This window comes from Carlito syrichta, unplaced genomic scaffold (assembly GCF_000164805.1).
Source record: "Carlito syrichta isolate Samal-C Ts95f unplaced genomic scaffold, Tarsius_syrichta-2.0.1 Scaffold311854, whole genome shotgun sequence".
NCBI lineage: Eukaryota > Metazoa > Chordata > Mammalia > Primates > Tarsiidae > Carlito > Carlito syrichta.
The window spans coordinates 39,140-51,618 of NW_007255950.1; positions in this window are offsets into that span (position 1 = coordinate 39,140).

Below are 12,479 nucleotides of genomic sequence, written 5' to 3' on the forward strand. Positions count from 1 at the left end.
GCGGGTCTCGAACCCGCAGGCTCAAGCAATCCACTCACCTCAGCCTCCCAAAGGCGCGGGATTACAGGCTGAACCACCGAGCCCGGCTAAGCAATTTCAATCATTCTTTTTTTATGTTTTGAGTTGGAGTCTCACTCTGTCACCCAGGCTGGAATGCAGTGGCTTGCACACAGCCACCGCAGCTTCAGCCTGCTGGGCTCAGCTGATCCTTCCGCTTCAGCCTTCCAAGTAGCTGGAACTACAGGCACATGCTTCCATACCAGGCTCATTTTTTGATTTACTGTAGAGATGAGGTCTTGCCAAGTAGCCCAGGCTGGTCTTGAACCCCTGGGCTCAGGCAATCCTCTCATCTTGGCCTCCCAAAGTGCCGGGATTATAGGTATGAGACACCACACCCAGCTCAGTAATTCTTAATAACATGACAGATTTTTTATGATCTCTTAACTGACATTAGTTTAGAGGCTTAGAGAGAAGCACAGTAAAAGTATTCTTTAGACTAAGGCAAACTCTAGGCAAAGTACTTCTCATTTAGGTTATTGTATTAGTTTGCCAGGGCTACCTAACAGAGTACCACAGACTGGCTGACTTAAACAGCAATTTATTTTCAGTTCTAGAGGCTAGAAGTCCAGTGTCAGCAGGTTTGGTTTCTTCTGAGGTGTCTCTGTTTGGCTTGCAGAAGACCACCTTCCTCCTTGTAAACACATGCTCTTTCCTCTGGGCACATGTGTGTGTCCTAACCTCTTCTCTTTTTAAGGACACTACTCTTAGTGGATTAGGGCCCACTACTAAGACCTCATTTTCCCTAAATTACCTATTTAAAGACCTTATCTCTAAATAGAGCTTCAATCTGAAGTACTGGAGATTAGGGCTTCAACATATGAATTGGAGGCAGAGGGGAAACAATTAGCCCATAACCATTATCATTCTATTTTATGAAATAAGCAAAGTTAATTATGAAGCACATTTCTTTCTTTCTTTCTTTTCTTTTTTGAGTTGGAGTCTTACTCTGTTGCCCAGGCTGGAGTGCAATGGCACGCTCACAGCCACCGCAACATCGACCTGCTGGGCTCAGGCGATCCTTCCACCTTAGCCTTCCAAGTAGCTGGAAATACAGGGTGTTATCACGCCCGACTTATTTTTTGGTTTTGTAGAGACGAGGTCTCACCAAGTTGCCCAGGCTGGTCTCAAACCCCTGAGCTCAGGCAATTCTCCTATCTCAGCTTCCCAAAGTGCTGGGATTACAGGCTTGAGCCACCACGTCCAGAGATAAAGCACATTTCAATAAAGAGAATCTTTCAATGGGAATATCTTTTCTCCCCTTCTGCTAATGCAGCATATCAACAATGGAAGAAAGAGCTTAAGCTAAAAAATGGGGACAAATTTGAATATCTCACTATCCTCCAGATCCTCTTCCCAAATATTGTTTCTCCCCAATCTTTCCTCAAATTATGAGTATAAATTTCAGAAACAGAGCAACTCCATTCCATACAAGCAGCTTCTATAACTTGGCTCCTTTTTTCCATTTTATCTGAGATCTTAATGAACTCTCTTTCCCCTACCTGGTTCTTCCCCTCTTGTCTGATTCCTCTTTCTTCTTTTTTCTTTTCAATGTTACTGTGTGCCAGGACCTAGAGATACAAAGTGAGAAGGGATACAACATTCTTTCACAGAGTTTACTGTCTGGTGAGAAGACAGACCTGGTTGATTTCAGATAATAACTAAAATGTGAAAGTAAGGGGACAGCAGCTAGAATAGCTTGGCTGAGTGTGTGTGTGTGTGTGTGTGTGTGTGTGTGTGTGTGTGTGTGTGTGTGTGTGTATTTAATTTTTTTTTAATCTTTAAAAAATCATATTTAAATTTATTGTTGGCCAGGCGTGGTGGCTCACGCCTATAATCCCAGCACTTTGGGTGGCCGAGTTGAGAGGATCGCCTGAGCCCAGGGATTTCGAGACCAGCCTGGGCAATTTGGCAAGACCGTCTCTTCAATAAATAAAAAATTAGCCGGGTGTGGTAGTGCGTGCCTGTAGTTCCAGTTACTTGGAAGACTGAGGCGGACGGATCGCCTGAGCCCAGGTTGAGGCTGTGGTGGCCGGGAGAGTGTCACTGCACTCCAGCCTGGGCGACAGAGTGAGACTCCAACTCAAAAAAGAAACAGACAAAAAAAAAGTTGGCAACTGTGTCTACATGACGTATGTCCTCGGCTCCCAACATTAGTTGCTAGAAAAATGGAATGAAGCCGGGCTCGGTGGCTCAGCCTGTAATCCCGTGCCTTTGGGAGGTTGAGGTGAGTGGATTGCCTGAGCCCGCGGGTTCGAGACCCGCCTGGGCAGTGAGACCATATCTCTACAATAAATCAGAAGAATCAGCCGGGCGTGGTAGCGCATGCCTGTAATTCCGGCTACTTGGAAGGCTGAGGCGGAAGGATCGCCGGAGCCCAGTAGGTCGAGGCTGCGGTGGCCAGGAGCGGCCACTGCATTCCAGTCTGGGTAACCGAGTGAGACTCTAACTCAAAAAAAAATAAAAAGAAAAAAGAAAAATGGAACGAGCCTTTGCCTTCGACTTATTAAGGGACCCTAGACCCACACTCTGACTCATCTGCCTGTGGAGCGGAATGGCAGTGAATCCAGAGTTTCAGAGTAGTAAAGCTGTTTTTGAGGATTGTTACAGGTGTTATCATGAAGGAGTTTCCAACCAATTCATTTAGAATGTAAACCAGGTGGGTATCCTTGAATTTAGAGGGAATAAAAATACAATATTGCTGCAGTTTCTCAACCGTCTGGTTTTTAGAGGAAACAGCACATTTCACAGGATTCCTCAGAGCTGCTCGCTGTTGTTTTTGCACCTTCTTGGTCACAATAGCAGAGAAGAAGAATGTTTTCTGATCTTACAGAAAACTTTGAGGACCTTGTCAACCTCTGAGTCAAAATCCATATTCAATATTCAGTCTGCTTCATCCATGACCAAGTATTGGAGAGCTCTTAAGTTGAAACTTTTTGTATTTTCCAAGTGGTCAATCAGTCGACCAGGAGTTGCTATTACTGTGTGTGTGTGTGTGTGTGTGTGTGTGTGTGTGTGTGTCATCATGACCTTGTAAGGCTGAGCTCCGGCGATCCTTCCGCCTCAGCCTTCCAAGTAGCCGGAATTACAGGCATGCGCTACCATGCCCGGCTGATTTTTTGATTTACTGCAGAGATGAGGTCTCGCTGCCCAGGTGGGTCTCGAACCCGCGGGCTCAGGCAATCCACTCACCTCAGCCTCCCAAAGGCGCGGGATTACAGGCTGAGCCACCGAGCCCGGCTCACTCTTTACTCTTCACAATTACTTTACAATACTTACCAGATTGAATTTTTACTAAGAAGTATAAAACAATTTTTCATTATGACCTTAATTTTCTATTTTTCTGATTATTGCCTGCTTTCTATTTTACCTTTTTTTTTTTTTTTTAAATTAAAATTGGAGTCTCACTTTGTTGCTCAGGCTGGAGTGCAGAGGCATGCTCACGGCCACCGCAGCCTCGACCTGATGGGCTCAGGCAATCCTTCTTCCACTCCAGCCTTCCAAGTAGTTGGAATTACAGGTGTGCACCACCGCGTTCAGTTAAATTTTTATTCTAGAGATGAGGTCTCACCATGTTCCTCAGGCTGGTCTTGAACCCATGGGCTCAGGCAATCTTCACCCAAAATGCTGGGATTACAGGCGTGAGCCACTGCACCTGGCCTATTTTACCTTAAAAAAATTTTTAAAGAATACTTTCTGGGCAGCAATCTTTTATTAGCAATATGTGTTGCAAATAGTTTTATTTTGTGGTTTGTTATTTCACCTTCCTTATGGCTTCTTCCTTTCTTTTTTGGAGTTGGAGTTGGAGTCTCACTCTGTCATTCAGGATGGAGTGCAACCTCCTAGGCTCAGGCAGTCATTCCATCTCAACCTTCCAAGTAGCTGAACTACAGGCACTGCCACCACACTCAGCTAATTTTTTGATTTATTGTAGAGTGAGGTCTTGCCAAGTAGCCCAAGCTAGTCTATGAACCCCTGGGCTCAGGCAATCTTCTTGCCCCTGCCTCCCAAACTGCTGGGATCCTTATTGTGAAAAATGAACTCATCTGTCCAAAATCAAAGGATGGACACAGAGATGTGGAGTACAGCAGAAGTGAGACTTTTTTTTTTTTTAAGTTGGAGTCTCACTCTGTCGCCCAGACTGGAGTGCAGTGGCTGCTCCCGGCCACCGCAGCCTCGACCTGCTGGGTTCTGGCGATCCTTCCAAGTAGCTGGAACTACAGGCGTGCGCTACCACGCCCAGCTAATTTTTGATTTATTGTAGATGAGGTCTCGCCAAGTTGCCCAGGTGGGTCTCAAACCCGCAGGCTCAGGGAATCCACTCACCTCAGCCTCCCAAAGGCGCAGGATTACAGGCTGAGCCACTGAGCCTGGCTCCTACCCTTAAATTTTTAAGTGCATAATACTGTATTACTAACTATAGAAACCATGTTAGGTCTCTAGAATTTATTCATCTAGCATAACTGAAACTTTATATCAATGGAGCAATAACTCTTCACTTCCTCCTCCTTCACACCAGTCGCTAGAACCCATTTTTTAAATGCAAAAATTAGTCACTTTCCACATTAAGACCCTTCAATCAGAAGTGAGACTTTAATGATGGTCTTGCATGATCGGGTGTAGGGTGGGCAGGCACACCCAAGCAGGAAGAATCAGCACTTTTATCCTTACAATGCAGGTTCCTCGTTGGAAGAATACAACAGAAGTTACAGGTTTTCCCAGAGTACGTATGCCTTTGTAACACATTTTGATTGGCTTACAGAATAATTTTATTTGCATGTCCTATTTGCCGATTGGCTTACAGAATCATTCTGATTGGATCCCGCCAAAAGTTTAAACATGAATCTTGCCAAAGTAAAAAGTCGTGAAAAGGAAGCACAAAGAAGCAGGAAGTGAATCAACAAAAGAGAAGCACAAAGCATTTAGACAACATCTTGAGAAACCAAGATAAGCTAGGCTCCAATTTGAAAATAATCACCATTCGTATTTCTCACACTATGGCTTTTTTTTGGAGTTATTAAATGTAAATTTTATTTCAAGATGATAAAGGGGTCTTGCAAAATATGTGTATACAAAGGGGACGTTTGATCAGGAAGGCTGAAAGCCTCTGAATTAGATCACCGAAGTTGCAGAATGCTGCACGACTTCTGTTTTTGATGCTATCATTTACTCATACACCTATTTAGAACAGGCTCATCTGCCTTGAACAAAACACCAAACAAGTGGCTTAAACAAGACAAAGGTCTGTTTCTCTCTCTCTCATGAATTAAGTCCAAAGACAGGCAGTTTGGGCTGGCATGGCATTGCCAATGGTTATCAAGGACCCCGGTTCCTTCTATGTTTTGTTCCCTTATCCTTGATGCCACACTTCTTTTTTCTTTTATTTATTTTATTTTTATTTTTTTGAGCTGGCATCTCACTGTCACCCAGGCTGGAGTGCAGTGGCACGCTCATGGCCACCGCAGCCTGGACCTGCTGGGCTTAGGCGATTCTTCCACCTCAGCCTTCCAGGTACAGGCGTACACCACCATGCCTGGCTGATTTTTTGATTTATTGTAGAAATGAGGTCTCACCATTTTGCCCAGGCTGGTCTCGAACCTGTGGGCTCAGGCAATCCTCTCACCTCAGCCTCCCAAAGTGCTAGGATTAACGGTGTGAGCCACTGCACCTGGCCCATGCTTCTCTTTTCAAGGCTGTTTTAAGATCTAAGATGAGTTACCAATGACCACAGTCTAACCAGGAAGCTAGGAATGGGAGGAGAGCAATGGGGTACCTGCAGCTATCTGTCCTATCCTACAATTTCCTCGCACATCTTATTGGTCTCCCTAACTGCAAGGGAGGTTGGGAAATGTAGTCTTTCAGCTGAGCACGCTGCTCTCAATAATAAAATCAGGGTTCTGTCAGCTCCTGGCCAGTTGCTCTGTGGGAAGGATGCGGAGACAACTGGGCTTGGTTTTTATGACTTGGATTAAAAATATGTTTTTTCTCTTAAGGTAGTCAAATTTATTATTTATTTTATGGTTACTGTGTTTTGTTAAGAACTCCTTCCCTGTCCCTTCCAAAGATATTCTGTGTTTTCTTTGTAAAGTTCCCAAATTTTCTATTCATTTACTTTTTAAAATTCGTCACTGATTTGTTTTTTCTATATGGATACTCAGCACTCTTTATTGAAAAGATCATTCTTTCTCCAGTAACTTATAGTGCTATCACTCTCTTATCTAATTTCCACATGTGCATGGATCTATTTCTGGGCTCTCTCTTCTGTTTCACTTGTTCTACTTGTTTTTGTACCAATATCATATCATGTTATTACAGTTTTAGGGTGAATCATAATATTACATTTTAGAATCAACTTGTCAAATTCCATAAAACTGTGTTGAAGTTTGTTTCTTTTGTGGTTTTTTGAGTCAAAATTTTACTCTGTCACCCAGACTGGAGTACGGTGGCACAATCGTGGCTCACTACAGACTCCAATTCCTGGACTCAACAAGCAGTCCTCTTACCTTGGCCTCCCAAAGTGCTGGGTTTACCTGGCAATTTGGACTTGGTTTTCTTTCTAAATTTAGATTATTTTTGGATTGTTTAAAGGTACAATTAGCTGGGCATGGTGGTGTGTGCCTGTAGTTCCAGCTACTTGGAAGGCTGAGGTAGAAGGATAGCCTGAGCCCAGCAGGTCGAGGCTGTGGTGACCGGGAGCTTGCCTCCAGCCTGGGTGACAGAGTGAGACAGACTCCAACTCAAAAAAAAAAAAAAAAGAGAAAGGTACAGTTAAACAGTATCATGATCTCTACTAGTTCCCAAACTTTAGTAATTTTATGGCATGGGTTGCTTTTACTGGAGATCCTAGCCAGTGCAGTAAAATAAGATACATAAATAAAAGATATAAGAATTGGAAAAAAGAAATGAAATTCTATGATTCATAATGTGGCAGAAAGGGAGCTGATAGCAGTTAAAAGTATTCCCTTTGAGAGATCAATCGGCAAGCTCTGAAAACCTACCAGACCAGTTTTGTTTGAGAAAAACCAAATAGCCAAGGACTTATGGCTTTCATGGAAATGCAAAAGGGTAACTAATTCACAGACTTACCCCAAACCCCTCTTTTGAAGTTGACAGTTTACAACCCTGCTTGCAGGGCATTTCCTGGAGACCATTTGTTCTTTGAAAGATTTGATATTGCTGAGTACAACCTTGTAAATTCCAAAGAAAATGTGTAATCGCTCAACGCAACCCCCCTCCCTTACCTAAATGAAAGTATAAGATCCCTCTTCTCCCTTTGGAGGGGAGGGGCTCGGCCTGGAAGTGTTAGTCCGCTGAGTCCACCAGAGTAAATAAAATTGCCACTTCCTATAATAGTCTCGGTGTCATGACCTCTCTGTCTTCCCGCTACAATAGGTGACAGAGTTATCTACTCCCCTAAAAGCCAAGATAAATTTTTAGGAATGTGAAGGTTTAGCAATTCTAAACATGAGGTTTTAGATGTTTAAAAATCTGCCATTTGAGCTGGGCTCGGTGGCTCAGCCTGTAACCCTGCTCTTTGGGAGGCTGAGGTGAGTGGATTGCCTGAGCCCGCGGGTTCGAGACCCACCTGGGCAACTTGGCGAGACCTCATCTCTACAATAAAATAAAAAAAGTAGCCAGGTGTGGTAGTGCGCGCCTGTAGTTCCAGCTACTTGGAAGGCTGAGGCCGAAGGATCGCCGGAGCCCAGCAGGTCGGGGCTGCAGGGGCCGGGGGCGGCCACTGCACTCCAGTCTGGGAAGAGTGAGACTCCAACTCAAAAAAAAAAAAAAAAGAAAAATCTGGCATTTGCTTTGGGATGGGAAGTAAATCATCTCTGCTGTCAGTACAAACTTGGGGGCTGCAAATGCACAGTGGCACAGACTCCACTCATCAAAGCTGTACACTCATTACCCTCAATTGATTTTTAAAAAATATTACAGCTGTATTGAGATATAATTCACAAACTATATGATGTGCTTATTGAAAGTCAATTGATTTTTAGATATTGATCTTATATTCAGTTATCTTGCTAAATGCTTATGTCCCTAAAACTTTGTTTTGGCTTTCGTTGGGCTAGATATTCATATCATCTATGAATTATGACATTTCTTTTTTCCTTTCCAATCCTTATACCTTTTATTTCTCTTATCTTATTGCACTGGCGAGAATCTGCAGTAAAATGTTGAATAAAAGCACTGATTGTAGGCATTATTGTTTTGCTCCTGATTTATTTATTTATTTATTTATTGAGTTGGAGTCTCACTCTGTCGCCCAGGCTGGAGTGCACTGGCCGCTCCCGGCCACCGCAGCCTCGACCCGCTGGGCTGCGGCGATCCTTCCGCCTCAGCCTTCCAAGTAGGTGGAACTACAGGCACGCGCTACCACGCGTGGCTAATTTTTGATTTATTGTAAAGATGAGGTCTCGCCAAGTTGCCCAGGCAGTTCTCCAACCCGCAGGCTCAGGCAATCCACTCACCTCAGCCTCCCAAAGCGCTGGGATTACAGGCTGAGCCACCGAGCCCGGCCTTGTTCCTTATTTAAAGAGCATGCTTTTAATGTTTTAAGAAATAATGTTTACTGTAGGTATTTGGTGAATTTTTTTTTTTTTTTTTTTGAGTTGGAGTCTCACACTGTTGCCCAGGTTGGAGTACAGTAGCATGCTCATGGTCACCACAGCCTCAACCTGTTGGGCTTAGGTGATCCTTCCACCTCAGCCTTCCAAGTAACTGGGACTATAGGCGTGCACCAACACACTGGACTAATTTTTTTAATTTATTGTAGAGATGAGGTCTTGCCAAGTTGCCCAGGCTGGTCTTGAAGCTGTAGGCTCAGGCAATCCTCTCACCTTGGCCTCCCAAAATGCTGGGATTATAGGTGTGAGCTGCTGTGCATGGATTAGTGAATATGTTTTATCAGGTTAGTTTATGCTTTGATAAAAGTTTTTTTAAAAATAATGAAAGAATTTTCCTTTTTTTACTCAGAGTCTCACTGTCACCCAGGCTACAGTTCAGTGGCATGCTCACAGCCACCACAGCCTCAACCTGCTGGTCTCAGGTGATTCTTCTGCGTCAACTTTCCAAGTAGCTGGAACCACAGGTGTGTGCCACCACGCCTGGCTAATTTGTTTATTTACTGTAGAGATGAGCTCTTGCCAAGTTGCCCATGCTGATCTTGAGAGCTCTTGCCAAGTTGCCCATGCTGATCTTGAACCCCTGAACTCAGGCAATCCTCTCACCTCAGCCTCCCAAAGTGCTGAGATTACAGGTGTGAGCCACTACATATGGCTATAATGAAAGAATTTTATTAAATGCTTTCTTTGCATATTGATTATTTTTCTTTTAATGTGGGAATACTATTTGTAGATTTTATGAATGTTAGCTGCCTTCCCATTCCTGGAATAAATCAAACTTGTTTATTTTATTTAATTAATTAATTATTTTTGAGTTTGAGTCTCACTCTGTAACCCAGACTGCAGTGCAGTGGCTGCTCCCGGCCACCGCAGCCTCGACCTGCTGGGCTCCGGCAATCCTTCTGCCTCAGCCTTCCAAGTAGCTGGAACTATAGGCGCGCGCTACCATGCCTGGCTAATTTTTTGATTTATTGTAGAGATGAGGTCTCGCCAAGTTGCCCAGGCGGGTCTCGAACCCGCGGGCTCAGGCAATCCACTCACCTCAGCCTCCCAAAGGTGCGGGATTACAGGCTGAGCCACCAAGCCCGGCTCAAACTTGCTTATTTTATTGTGTGGAAAAGAGTTAACATAGCAGATCTGACTGATGTCCTTTGACAAGTCTGCTTATAAGGTTGGTCCTTCACTGATTATTGTTTTTATATGAAGGAACTTGGAATTGTGGGAGGGTTTGAACTGCCCTGACTGACAACAATGGGTCGCTGTGCCTAAACTGTACAATGTGGTTTATGCTAAAACCTGCTTTCTTTCTGGAAGTCTTGGTAGTGCTAGGCAGAAGGTGCTTATGTGACCAGCCTCAAGTAAAACTCTTGGCAACTGAGTCCCTAATCAGTTGTCCCTGGTGGACATTTCATACATTGCCACAACTTGTTGCTGGGGGACGTGTGTCCCATGTGACTCCCCTGGGAGATGACTCTTGGTTGCTTGTGCCTGGTTTCCTCTGGACTTTGACCCAATTGCCTTTTTCCTTTGCTGATTTTGCTTTATATCCCTTCACTATAGTACATGATAGCCATGAATACAACTATATGCTGAATCCTTTGAGTCTTCCTAATGAATTTTAGAAACTGGGGTGGTCTTGGGAACTCTTGACATGATTATTGTTTTTATATGTTGCTGTTTGATTTGCATTCTTTTTATGTTTTTATAGTGTTATTGAGATATAATTGATATATAATAAAGTACACATTAAAGTGCACAGCTTTTTTTTTTTTTTTTTCATTTGGGGTCTCACTCTGCTGACCAGGCTGGAGTGCAGTGGCATCATCAGGGCTCACCACAGACTTGACCTCCTAGTCTCAGGTAATCCTTCTACCTCAGCTTTCTAAGTAACTGGGACTACAGTTATGAACCACCACACCCAGCTAGTTTTGATTTTTTCTAGAGATGCTGTCTTGCGATATTGCTTAGGTTGATCTTGAATCCCTGGACTCAAGCAATCTTCCTGTCTCGGCCTCCCAAATTTTTGGTATTCCAGGTGTGAGTCACCATACCCAGCCAGACTTTGTTCCAGGTTCAGACAATCCTTTCGCCTTGACCTCCTAAAGTGCTGGGATTACAGGTGTCCGCCACTGTACCCAACCATACTTTGTTTTTTTACTGGGGCAAGAGGAGAAGGGGAACAGAGAAGTTTAGTGAATTTCATTAATTTTCCCATCTGTATACATCCATGAAACCATTACCACAATCAAAATATGAACATATTCGTTTATCCCCAGCAGTTATTTCCTGTTCCTTAGTAATCTAGCCCTTTCTCTCCACTCTTTCCCCTTAGCAGTCACTGATCTGTCACTACAGTTTGCATTTTCTAGAATTTTATATAAGTAGAATAATACAGTCTGTACTCTTTGTCTGACTGCCTCACTCAGCCTGCTTATTTTGAGATTTGCTCCTATTATTGCATGTATAGTTTGTTTCCTTTTATTGCCAAGTAGTATTCTATTTTATAAACTTTGTATGGTTATACCACAATTTGTTTATCCATTACTTGTTGATGGATATTTGGATTGTTTTCAATTATTGGCTACTAAAAGTAAAACTGTATGTGCCATATTCATATACAATTTTTTGTACGGCACATTCCTTCATTTCTCTTTGACAAGTAGGCTGTATGGTTGGCATGTGCTTAACTTTTTAAGAAACCGACAAACAGTTTTCAAGAATGATTGTATCACTTTGCATTCCTACCAGCAGTGTATCAGAGTTCCAATCACTGCACGTCCTCATCAATACTTGGTGTAGTTGGTCTTTTTCGTTGCAGTCATTCGATCAGGATAGTGTAGTGCTTTCTTATTATGGTTTGAATTTGCATTTCCCTGATGACTAACGATGTAGCTCATCTTTTCTTATGTTTATTTGCATCTGTATATCTTCTTTGGAACTGTCCATTTTATTTTTTGAGTAGGAGTTTTACTCTGTCATCCTGGATGGAGTGCAATGGCATGCTCATGGCCACCACAGCCTCGACCTGGTGCTGGGCTCATGATCCTTCCGCCTCAGCCTTCCAAGTAGCTAGAACCACAGATGTGCACCACTACACCCGGATAACCTTTGTGATTTATTGTAGAGATGAGGTCTCGCCAAATTGCCCAGGCTGGTCTTGAACCCCTGAACTCAGGCGATCCTCTTGCCTCTGCCTCCCAAAGTGCTGGGATTAAAGGTGTGAGCTGCTCGCCCGGCAGGGACTGTCCATTTAAAGTTGGGTTCTTTGTCTACTTTGTTGGATATGTAAAATTTTGCAAATATTTTCTGTCTGTGGCTTGTCTTTTTATTTCAGTAACAGAACAAAGTTTTAAATTTTAATGTCTAATTTATCCATTTTTCTTTTTCTTCTTTTATTTATTTATCTATTTTTGCACTGGAGTCTCACTCTGTCACCCAGGCTGGAGTGCACTGGCACACTCACACCCACCGCAGCCTCTGCCTGCAGGGCTCAGGCGATCCTTCCGCCTCAGCCTTCCAAGTAACTGGAACCACAGACGCCTTGCCAACATGCCCAACTAATTTTTTGATTTATTGTAGAGACAAGGTCTCGCCATGTTGCCCAGCCTGGTTTTCAATCATGGGCTCAGTTAATCTTCCCACCTCCGCCTCCCAAAGTGCTGGGATTACAGATGTTGAGCCACTGCGCCCAGCCTCTTTTTTTCTTGATGAAATTTTAGTCTTATTATATTCATCAATTTTTTTTTTTGAGTTGGAGTCTCACTCTGTCACTCAGACTGGAGTGCAGTGGCCACT